Genomic DNA, 12,540 nt, shown 5'->3' with positions numbered 1-12,540 from the left:
TGGGCTCTAGAGCAAAGGCCCATTAGTTGTGGCTCACAGGCTTAGTTGCTCCGGCGGCATGTGGGATCTTCCCGGACCAGGGCTCGAACCCATGTCCCCTGCATTGGCAGGCGAATTCTTAACCATTGCACCACCAGGGAAGCCCGGTGAGAACATTTTTTTTTTCTTTTGCAGTACACCGGTCTCTCAGTGTTGTGGCCTCTCCCGTTGCAGAGGACAGGCTCCAGACGCGCAGGCTCAGCTGCCATGGCTCCGCGGCATGTGGGATCTTCCTGGATTGGGGCATGAACCTGTGTCCCCTGCATCGGCAGGTGGACTCTCAAACACTGTGCCACTAGGGAAGCCCAGTGAGAACATTTAAAATCTGCTCTCATAGCAACTTTCAAGTATACAATATAGTATTATTAACTGTAGTCACCATGCTATGCATTAGATCTCTGGAACTTGTAACTGAAGGTTTGTACTCTTTGACCAATTTCTTTCTGTTTCCTGCACTGTACAGGTTTTGGTCTTGTTCTTTAAAAGGTAATTGCATGCTGATCTCCCTTGGAACTAACTGCATGCAAAACACCTGGAAGAAAATAATAAGCATCTTAAGCATAATACAACATAGTGATGCTAGTCTAGTGCTCTTGGATTGGTTGTTTTAATACTTTTAATCTGATTACCAAGTTTACTTCTTTCTATGTCTTTATGAAAAAAACAACTCACTAAAGCACTGTCCTATGGTAGGAGCCTTCCATTATCATGATCATAAAGTTTGAAGATAGAGGCAGAAATGAACACGTGTGCTTCTGACCTTATTGATGCTTAATATTTTGTCCTCATGAAAAAGTATACTTTAAAAATTATTGTTAACATTATTCTCTTAATGAAGAGGCTGAGCAGAAAGCGTCATTTGAAAAAGAAAAGGGTGTCCTCATCCCTCTCCAGCAAGTGGTACAAAGTCTGGTCCTCTGGCCCCTGCCTCTGACGGCCTTCATTTCATTTTCCCCTGCAGTTCATCTCTGGACTGTTGGAAAGTATCACTGGTATCTCAAGCAAAGCCTGCCCTTCGGCACCTGTGGGAAGAGCAAAATTGTGTCCCTGATGTGTGGCCCGGTGACCCCATACCGGCTGCATGTTCTCTGTCAAGGCTGGCATTACCTCTGCTATGACTGGCACTGAACGACTGACCAGAGCTCAGGAGATAATTTAAGTGACATGGCAAATGTGGCTGTTGTTGATGGAAGTAAGGAGCTGAAAAGTGTGTCCATGGGCCTGCAAGGGGCCTGAGCCAGGAACCTGCAGATGTGGTAGTTTGACTTAGACAGTGCAGGATTTTCATTTGATTGATTATTCTGGTTGTTTGGTTTGTTTTTACTTGTTTTGGTTTCGATTAGATGGGAACACCCTTAGGTGAGGCGTGTACTCCCCTGAGGATCCATAGTCTCTCCTCTCCCCCCGCGCATCCCTCAACTCCCTTTTCTACTACAGCCATGGCCTTTACATATTTACTTGTCTGGGCTTTGAAGACATTGACATTTCTGACCCTGCGTAGAGAGGAAGACAACAGTAGGCTTGTGGCATTGGTGTGTCAGCCTTGTCTTTGTGCCCTGACATAGCCTTACGTTGACTCTCACACCACTCCATTGTGTTGCTTTGTTTTCTGATACAATGCTTGCTAATTATGTACCTTTCCAGTATCTTCAGTTCAAGTTACAGACATCTGCCTAGTACTCATATTGGATTGGTGTTTTTTAATTAGGTAGAGGGTTTTTGTTTAGTGAGGGGAAAGAAACTAGGGAAAGTCAGTCTTTCCTGAATCGACAGTTTATTTATTGCTGATGACATAAAGGAAGACTTGCTTCTAAGATTGTAATGTGAGTTGGTGTACTAATTTATGTTCTATGTAGTGATCATAATACTGATTTTACCATCATGTGTTCTGTATAGAGGACATAAGCACATATGCCTTATTACCAGGTCCATGTACAGGGAAGTGCTTAAAGGACTTTGGTTTATTCTGGCTTGGTTGCAGGTCCAGATTTAAAGCTAGAACTCTGACCTTTTGGCCTGCTTGCCATAGTCCCTGGCACCTGAAACTCCAAGCCCCGAGATGGACTGCTATAGACCTGGAGGTGACAATAGCCAGATATAGACAGAGCTCTGACGTTACTTTCCTCCTCTACACTTTGTTTAAGCTTGTTCATCATAAAAACACCAACAGTTTTAAGAATTGTTGTATATTTTCTACCACCATTATTAGTTAGTGGTACTGTGTTGTTCAGATGCCTTGTTTTACAAATTGAACATCCATGTGTCTAATCCTCTCTCTCTCTCTCTCATGCAGACAGGGTATTCGTGACAGTCTTCCGGCAGAGTGTGGTTCCACCACCCATGTGCACCTACCGACTGCTGCTCCCACACCCTGTAAATCAAATCATATTCTCCACACACCCTAAGAAGAGTAACGACCTCACTCTCCTAAATGCCAGTAACCAGATTTTTGTTTATAAATGTGGTATGTTCAAAAACTGTTATCAGGATGTTCTGATTCAAATCTCTCCTAGACAAAAGCAAATTATAATTTGGTGTTACAATAGCTCTAAGGCGTTGAAAAATTTTGAAGTTTATAATTAATATCATTATTACTGTGATGTTTAATTGACTTGTAGGGGGTTTTTGTGTGTTTGTTGGGGGGGACGTTCAATCCTACTCTGGCTAATAAGAACAATTCTTTTTGCTTTGTTGAACTTGAAGGGTTAGTTATTTAAGAATAATTCTGAATCCTAGAAAGAACGTAGTATCTCATTACATCCTTAACATGTTTTACAGTTTTCAATGCCATTGCACATACTTTCAGTTGATCTCTCAGCTTTACTAGGAGCTGTGTCAGAGGTGGAGTTCTTCTGTTTTATAGATGAGGGAACAGAATGCCAGTGGGTTTGCAGTCTGCTTGAGCAAGAAAGGACAAGGACCTCTACTTAGGTGTTTTAGCGTCTAATCTAGTTGTCTTTCCACAGTCCCGTTGCTCTCAGTTTCTAGTTGCTTTCCTGATGTACTTGAAGAACCTGTAATTTGTGAATTCTGTGGTTGTATTGTAAGTTATACTGGCACATGGCAGTGGTAGCCTTGTTTTCAAATACGTTTTGAATTCTCAGCGTGAAAGGTAGGCAGAAATTTAAGAAAGAGGTTCAGATGTGGTTATTTTCTAGATTGCTTGATTTGTAAAGGACCTTCTAGATCCTATTAAATGCAGGACCCCATATCCATAGTATCAGGAAGAATGTTTGTAGTTTATTATGATAGTATTTGCATTTTTTCCCTAGGTGATAGTCCCATCGTAGACTCTATGGTGAAACTGGGAGCTGTGGGTGGAAATGGATTTAACATTTCTCTTAGAACACCTCATCTGGACAAGAGATTCATGTAGGTTGTTCTTAGTTGCCTTGGAACTCTGGGCACAGAAGCAGCCAGCATTTAGTCCTAAATTTAGCCAACTGTTATTATCTTATCCTGTGCCTGTTGCTCAGTGGAGCAAGAAGTAGATACAACACCTGGGCCCTGGTTTTTCAGCCTGGTTGGGGAAGTCAGTTACCTATGTATCTGAATATCATATATGCTGATGGGTGGCAATGGAGCATAAGTCTTAAGCTGACTTAGAACCCATTCCCCCAACATCCCTGGGGGGATATTCAACAGGGAAAATCCCATGGGAAAGATGGAGATGCAGATGATAGAGCAGAGTGCATTTGCTTACAAAGATGAGGATACGTACATTGTTAATGTGCGGCTGACCTAATGCAGTCTCTAGTTTGTCTCATCCTACAGTGCAGAACTTTTGGTTGCTGTGTTTTGAGGGTCTCAGGTTGGAAATCAGAATGCATTTTCCTATTGAAATGATACTATGAAGAGTTGGTTATAATTGAATACCTCAGGTACATTATAGGCGTCATAAAATGACCCAGAAGCCAAATTACTATTTGTAAGTCCATTTCTGTGACAATCCAGAATTTGATTCTGTGCTGTTTAATGAGCCCATGTTCTTTTTTTTTTTTACAATGGTGTGTTAGTTTCTGCTTTATTACAAAGTTAATCAGCTATACATATACATACATCCCCATGTCTCTTCCCTCTTGTGTCTCCCTCCCTCCCACCCTCCTAATCTCACCTTTCTAGGTGGTCACAAAGCACCGAGCTGATCTCTCTGTGCCTTGCGGCTGTTTCCCACTAGCTACTGATTTTACATTTGGTACTGTATATATGTGCATGCCACTCTCTCACTTTGTCCCAGCTTACCTTTCCGCCTTGCAGTGTACTCCAGTCCATTCACTAGGTCTGTGTCTTTATTCCCATCCTGCCCCTAGCTTATTCATGACCTTTTTTTTTCAGTTCCATATACATGTGTTAGCATACGGTATTTGTTTTTCTCTTTCTGACTTACTTCACTCTGTATGACAGACTCTAGGTCCATCCACCTCACTACGTATAATACAATTTCATTTCTTTTTATGGCTCAGTAATATTCCATTGTATATATATGCCACATCTTCTCTATCCATCCCTCTGTCGATGGACACATAGGTTGCTTCCATATCCTGGCTATTGTAAATAGAGCTGCAATGAAAATTTTGGTACATGACTATTTTGGAATTATGGTTTTCTCAGGGCATATGACAAGTAGTGGGATTGTAGGGTCGTATGGTAGTTCTATTTTTAGATTTTGAAAGGAGCTCCATACTGTTCTCCATAGTGGCTGCATCAATTTACATTCCCACCAACAGGGCAAGAGGGGTCCGTTTTCCCCACACCCTCTCCAGCATTTATTGTTTGTAGATTTTTTGATGATGGCCATTCTGACTGGTGTGAGGCGGATACCTCATTGTGGTTTTGATTTGCATTTCTCTAATGATTACTGTTGTTGAGCATTCTTTCATGTGTTTGTTGCCAATCTGTATATCTTCTTTAGAGAAATGTCTGTTTAGGTCTTCTGCCCTGTTTTGGATTGGGCTGTTTGTTTTTTTGATAGTAAGCTTCATGAGCTGCTTGTAAATTTTGGAGATTAATCCTTTGTCAGTTGCTTCATTTGCAAATATTTTCTCCCATTCTGAGGGTTGTCTTTTGGTCTTGTTTATGGTATCCTTTGCTGTGCAAAAGCTTTTAAATTTCATTAGGTCCCATTTGTTTATTTTTGTTTTTATTTCCACTTCTCTAGGAGGTGGTTCAAAAAGAATCTTGCTGTGATTCATGGCATAGAGTGTTCTGCCTATGTTTTCCTCTAAGAATTTGATAGTGTCTGGCCTTACATTTAGGTCTTTAATCCATTGTGAGGGTTTTTTTTGTGTGTATGGTGTCAGGGAGTGTTCTAATTTCATCCTTTTACATGTAGCTGTCCATTTTTCCCAGCAGCACTTATTGAAGAGGTTGTCTTTTATCCAGTGTATATTGTTGCCTCCTTTATCAAAGATAAGGTAACCATATGTGCGTGGGTTTGGCTCTGGACTTTCTATGCTGTTCCATTGATCTATAGTTCTGTTTTTCTGCCAGTACCATACTGTGTTGATTACTGTAGCTTTGTAGTATAGTCTGAAGTCAGGGAGCCTGATTCCTCCAGCTCCGTTTATCATTCTCAGGATTGCATTGGCTGTTCGGGGTGTTTTGTGTTTCCATGCAAATTTTAAATTTTTTTGTTCTAGTTCTGTGAAAAATGCCATTAGTCATTTGATAGGGATTACATTGAATCTATAGGTTGCTTTAAGTAGTATAGTCATTTCGCAATGTTGATCCTTCCATTCCAAGAACATGGTATATCTCTCCGTCTCTTTGTATCTTTAATTTATTTCAAAAGTGTCTTATACTTTTCTACATGCAGATCATTTGTCTTGTTAGGTAGGTTTATTCCTGGATATTTTATTCTTTTTCTTGCGATGGTAAATGGGAGTGTTTTCTTAGTTTCATTTTCAGATTTTTCATCACTTATCTGTTCTTCTGCCTCAGTTATTCTGATATTGATTCCATCTAGAGAATTTTTAATTTCCTTTATTTTGTTGTTCATCATTCTTTGTTTGCTCTTTAGTTCTTCTAGGTCCTTGTTAAACGTTTATTGTATTTTCTCCTTTCTATTTCCAAGATTTTCGATCATCTTTATTATCATTGCTCTGAATTCTTTTTTAGGTCGACTGCCTATTTCCTCTTCATTTGTTTGGTCTGATGGGTTTTTATCTTGCTCCTTCATCTGCTGTGTGTTTCTTTGTCTTCTCATTTTGCTTAACTTACTGTGTTTGGGGTCTCCTTTTCACAGGCTACAGATTCATAGTTCCGTTGTTCTTGGTGTTTACCCCCAGTGGCTAAGGTTGGTTCAGTGTTTTGTGTAGGCATCCTGGTGGAGGGGACTAGTGCCTGTGTTCTGGTGGATGAGGCTGGATCTTGTCTTTCTGGTGGGCAGGTCTGCCTCTGGTGGTGTGTTTTTGGGGGACTGTGAACTGATTATGATTTTAGGCATCCTCTTTGCTTATGGGTGGTGTTTTGTTCCTGTCTTGCTAGTTCTTTGTCATAGGGTGTCCAGCACTGTAGCTTGCTTGTCATTGAGTGGAGCTGGGTCTTGACCTTGAGATGGAGATCTCTGGGAGATTTTCTCTATTTGATATTACATAGAGCTGGGAGGTCTCTGGTGGACCAATGTCCTGAACCTAACTCTCCCTCGTTAGAGGTACAGGCCTGCCACCTGGGCAGAGCACGAAGGCACTGTCATTGATATGGCTCAGAATAAAAGGGAGAAAGAAAGAAAGAAAGAGAGAGAGAGAGAGAGAGAGAAAGAGAGAGAAAGAGAGAGACAGAGAGAGAGGGAGACAGAGGGAGGGAGGGAGGGAGAGAGGGAGGGAGGAAGAAAAAATATAGTAAAGTTAATATTTTTTGTTCTTTTTAATTAAAAAAATTAAAATGTAGGGGCTTCCCTGGTGGCGCAGTGGTTGGGGGTCTGCCTGCCGATGCAGGGGACGCGGGTTCGTGCCCCAGTCCGGGAGGTTCCCGCGTGCCATGGAGCGGCTGGGCCCGTGGGCCATGGCCACTGGGCCTGCACGTCCGAAGCCTGTGCTCCACAACAGGAGAGGCCACAACAGTGAGGCCCACATACCACACACACACAAAAAAAAATTAAAATGTAATTTTAAAAAAAGGAAAGAAAGAAAGAAGAGAGCAGCCAAACCAAAAAACAAATCCACCAATGATAACAAGTGCTAAAAACTATACTAGAAAAATCGGACAGACAGAACACTAGGACAAATGGTAGAAGAAAAGCTATACGGGCAGAAGCACACACAGAAGCATACACATGCACACTCACAAAATGAGAAAAAGGAAAAAATATATATACTTGCTCTGAAAGTCCTCCACCTCAATTTGGGATGATTCGTTGTCTATTAAGGTATTCTGCAGATGCAGGGTACATCGTGTTGAGTGTGGAAGTTTAATCTGCTGCTCCTGAGGCTGCTGGGAAAGGTTTCCCTTTGTCTTCTTTATTCAGACAGCTTCTGGGGTTCAGCTTTGGATTTGGTCCCGCCTCTGCATGTAGGTCGCCTGAGGTCATCTGTTCCTGCTCAGACAGGATGGGGTTAAACTAGCAGCTTATTAGGGGGCTATGGCTCACTAAGGCCGTGGGGAGGGGCTGGTGGGCACGGAGGGAGTTAGAGGTACGGAATGAAGTCTGAGCCTGCAACGGCAGAGGCCATCATGACATTGCACCAGCCTGAGGCATGCTGTGTGTTCTCCCTGGAAGTTGTCCCTGGATCACGGGACCCTGGATTTGGCGGGCTGCACAGGCTCCTCGGAAGAGAGGTGTGGATAGTGACCTGTGCTTGCACACAGGCCTCTTGGTGGCTGCAGCAGCAACATTAGCATTTCATGCCCATCTCTGAGGACCTCGCTGATAGCCGTGGCTGTTTCCTGTCTGTGGAGCTCCTTTAGGTGGCACTCTTAATCCCCTCTCCTCACGCACCATGAAATAAAGAGGCAAGAAAATATCTCTTGCCTCTTCGGCAGCTCCAGACCTTGTCCCTGGACACACTCCTGCCTAGCTGTGGTGCACTAGCCCCCTTCAGGCTGTGTTCATGCAGCCAACCCCAGTCCTCTCCCTGATATCCGACCTCTGAAGCTGGAGTCTCAGCTCCCAGCTCCCACCTGTCCTGGTGGTTGAGTAGACAAGCCTCTCAGGCTGGTGAGTGCTGGCCAGCACCCATCCTCTGTGTAGGAATCTCTCCACTTTGCCCTCCGCACCACTGTTGCTGCGCTCTCTACTCCGTGCCTCTGAAGCTTCCCCTCTCCAAGTCCATGTTCTTAATTACTGCGCTACTTTGTCTCCTGGGAATATTTATTTCTAAATTAATGGGAATAATGAGCAAATAACTGAATATAATAAATTATATGTTTCTTAAATGTCATTATATGCAATATATTTAATAAATGAATATATTTCCTACCTGTGTATGAATTGGGAGCTGTCTGTATAATGCTTAGTAGTTTTTCAAAGAGCATGTACATGGATTATTTCCTTTCCCAGAATTGAAAGTTTACAGGACAGATTTAAGGCAAACTAGAAAGTGTGAGGCAATTGAGAATATAGTTTAATATTTTAAAAGATTGTGAGAAGGATAGCTCTGAGTCATTTAGAGAAGATTTCATGAAGGGCATAAATAACTTACCTTGAACTTTGAAAAAGAGAGAGGTTTAGGATTTCCAGAGAAGGATTGAGAATGTTGGGTGTGGTGGGCAGAAGAGTGTCAGTGAGAACCCGAGGCAGGAATGCTCCTGTGTCGGGCTGAATGCAGTGGAGAGACTGACTCCAGGGAGAGCTGGTTGAATAGGGAGGTCCGACTAGTGCCTCAGCTTGTTCAGTGCCCACTGAGGATCTGCTGCTTGAGCTGAAAGGCAGGAAGTAGCCATTGTGAGTTCCCAGTGAAGTAGTAAAAACAGGCCCTCCTCCAGTGTCTAAATGCTACAGGAGGAAGGCATTAGCGGCAAAGAAGTCATCTCCCAAACTAATTAGTCATTTTGAAATGAGATGCTTAGGAAAGGATCCATTCAACTGAGACCTAAATATCTGCTGGAGCCTGGTTTGAATGCTGGTAAGTGGTAACAATGGAAGACTCCTGGGGTTTATTAGTGTAGGGCCTGGAGCAGTCAGTTTTTCTTCTGCAGTCAGTTTCTTGAAATGTTCTCTTCAAATCTAAAGATCTCATAGTATAAGATAATAAATTTTAAATACTAGAAAATCATATTCTTAAGCCAGACAAACATTATTTGTGGATTTTCTAGTATTGGACATTACCTCAGGTTTTGTCCCTCCGAATAATGAGTTGACTATAGAAAGTGGTTTGTTCTTCATTCAGGAAAATCTCAGTGATGTTAAAGTTTTATTCATGTTTTGAAAATTCTTCAATATTTAAAACAGAATTCAGTTTGAGAACAGTGAAGATGAAGAAGTAAATGCACTGAAGCTCAGCATTCTCACCTGGGTTCAGGAAGACGTTTTCCTGGCTGTGAGCCACAGTCAGTCCAGCCCACAGTCTGTCATTCACCATCTGACTGTGGCCCCTTCTGAGATGGAATAACGAGCAGGGACAGCTCAATATTAGGCATTCCAACAATTCCCTGTATTCCATGTGTTAATATGCAGATAGAGTTAGTCTTCTGTCTTTTATGAGCCTAGGACATTATTTTTTAATTCCACTTAGCAGGGTTGAGGGGCAGTGGCTTCCTTTTTAGACATACTTAGCAAGAGGGTTAAGTCTAGTTTTTAGTCATGTCAAAATATAGACTAAAATGCATCAAGAATTGGTGAAAAAGTGCACAAATACCAATAGATGAGGCAAAACATTTTAAGGTGTGTTAAGAATTTTAATTCAGCCTATACTTAAATTCCAGCAGAGTAATTATTAGCCTATGAAAATTAGCCACTCTAATTACCCTTGTTAGTTATTAAAATCAATTATGAGATCTATATATATGCATTTCATTGTGATTTAGTGTCTTCAAAATACTGCTTCCGGCCTCCTATACGTTTTGGTTGGCACTTGATTGCATTTATTACTAGAAAGCCTCTTGTATTTTTCTTTGCTAAAATTTCATAGCTCCCTGGCCCTGAGTTTCATTTTGATTCCTGACTGCATCTTTGTCACGTAACAGGTTTCATTAATGAATGCTATTTTCTGTATTGCAAGCACTGTTGTGCAGCAGATAGCGTTGTCTGGAGAGCTCCAAGAAATCCTCAGGTTTCCACTGTCAAAACTCGGCACCTTAGGCATACATTGATAGTAATCCCCAGATTCACATGTAATTAAAGGTCTACTGGTTAGCCTTAAATTCTGAAAACCATTGTTGCAATATTAGGAACCTTTATTGTATACATAAAGCATATTCCAAATGCAGTCATTAACTTCTAATCTTTGAATGGTAATGCTTCATATTTTTTAAAAAAATATTTATTTATTTTTACTGCGCTAGGTCTTAGTTGCGGCACGCGGGATCTTTTTTAGTTGTGGCATGCGGTATCTAGTTCCCCAACCAGGGATCGAACCTGGGCTCCCTGCATTGGGAGTGTGGAGTCTTAACCACTGGACCACCAGGGAAGTCCCAATAATGCTTCATGTTTTTAAGAAGGTTTTGTGAGTATGTCTGGATGCAGAACGTGTGCTAGCTGCATGCAGACTTAACAGGGGCTTCCTTTGGTAAACAGAGCAATTTACATGGAAATGCCTAAATTATGCATGTTTCTACTACTCCAAATTTGAAGTTTTTTATCATTATCTTGTAAAAGGTAGATGCGGACATCTCATTTGCTGTAAAGGAAGTGAGAAGTCATTTAAAATATATTTCTGCTGCTTTGACTTTTGTTTCTCAAAAAAGACTGTTTTGTTCATGCAAAATGTTAATGTCTTTGATGAATATGTAGTCCCCCAATCAGCTTAGAGCTTACATTTACTATAGCTTGTGCTTTTTAAAAGGTACTCTTTTAAGTGCTTTTCCTATATTAACTCACTTATTTCTCACAATACCTCTCTGAAGTATGTCCTGTTGGCACCTTCATTTTACAGCTGAGGCACAGAGCAGTTGAAGTAACTTGCCTGAGATAACCCAGGTGGAGCCAGGATCCAATCCCAGCCATTGCACCTCCAGAGTCTATTCCCTTAACTTCTCAGATAATTTATCCTCCCTAGATTTGTGGCATTTTGGGGTTTTTGGTAGATTTGTTAAAAAGTCTGAATAAATATTAGCATTGGCACCATTTGCTTTTATTGTACCTCTTCCACTTCCTTTAAGACATGTCTACTCTTGGTTCATTGACTTCGGAAAAACTGTAATGGCAATAACAGATTCCCCTCTTCCCATTAAGGGAGGCCTACAGATTTCTGTGAATGACTATAATAGCAATAGAGGTATTAAGTGTGCTCACTTTCCTACAGATTCACTGCTTTATTTAATGCAGTAAATTGAAGTAAGGTTCAATAAGTTATATAAAGTCGCTGCCAGAATAGGAGTGATGACCTCACAATGTAGACACCTAGCTTTTTGACATTGTGGAAACTAATGTCATGGGACAGATAATTGCTTTTCCTGTGCTTGCGTTTGCAATAGTTTATCTATTAGTGTGTATATACTTATGTGTGTGTGCGCTTATTACATTTACATTATATTGAAATAGGCAGTGCAGCACCAAAGGAAAATTACTTCTTTCTCTGTTTTGCAAAATGAGTGAAATGTCACTACTTTTGAGAGAAATGGTCTGTCCACGCCTTCCTCATTTCCTTTTTTTTTTTTTTTTTTTTTTAAATCTTGTCAGTTCATCTGTGACAGTGAATGGGGGTCATAATCAGTCTGTGTTGCAACTCCAAGACCAAGTCAGTAGCACTGCAGGTGTCTGGTGGTCAGATACTTAATTAAGTACCTTTGTGGTGAGTATCAAAATGTTAGGAAAGCATGTTTATGACTTACGTAGCTATTTAATTATTGAGCACATATACTTGTATCTTATCAGTGCTGTGGTGGTTATTAGGTCTTTTAACTACCCTGAGAAACCCTTATCTATAGAGTGGAATTAGCAGGTGTGTTCTCCCTGTATTTTCTCTTGTAATGAACTGGAGTACTTTAATGAGTTTCCAAAACTCATTTGGAAAGTGATTTAAATTGCATGTTAATCAATTTAGCAAGTATTCGTGTAACAGTTTTTTTTGTTTGTTTTTTTACAAAGAGCAGATCAGCTCTTGGTAAACCTCATCTGCCAATCCTGCAGAATCACCCTCTCTGGCTGTTGAACCATGGAAGAACCCTGGTGGATTTCCTGTTTGATTTCCTTATCCGTGCACCCAGACCGAATTGGCCATGATTGGAGGAGAGGTAAGTAAACACAAGGCAGAAAAACTTACCACTTAGAGCAGTGACCCAGGAAGTGATAGCATTAAGTAGAAAGAGTGTGTGCTTTGGAGGTGGACCTGAGTGTCCACTAAATCTCAAGGCAACAATGAGAAGTTATTCACTGTCAACAATGAGAAGTTTCCTGAGCCTCAG

General features: G+C 41.2%; 1 pseudogene; it reads left to right on the top strand.

Moving 5' to 3' along the window:
- Window positions 1–12,540, top strand: part of LOC131748138 (germ cell-less protein-like 1 pseudogene) — a 55,449-nt pseudogene that overhangs the window by 12,331 nt on the left and 30,578 nt on the right.

Source organism: Kogia breviceps, chromosome X (genome assembly GCF_026419965.1).
Source record: "Kogia breviceps isolate mKogBre1 chromosome X, mKogBre1 haplotype 1, whole genome shotgun sequence".
NCBI classification, from domain to species: domain Eukaryota; kingdom Metazoa; phylum Chordata; class Mammalia; order Artiodactyla; family Physeteridae; genus Kogia; species Kogia breviceps.
The sequence above is the reverse complement of the archived record's forward strand: the minus strand, read 5'-3'. Positions and strand labels throughout refer to the sequence as shown.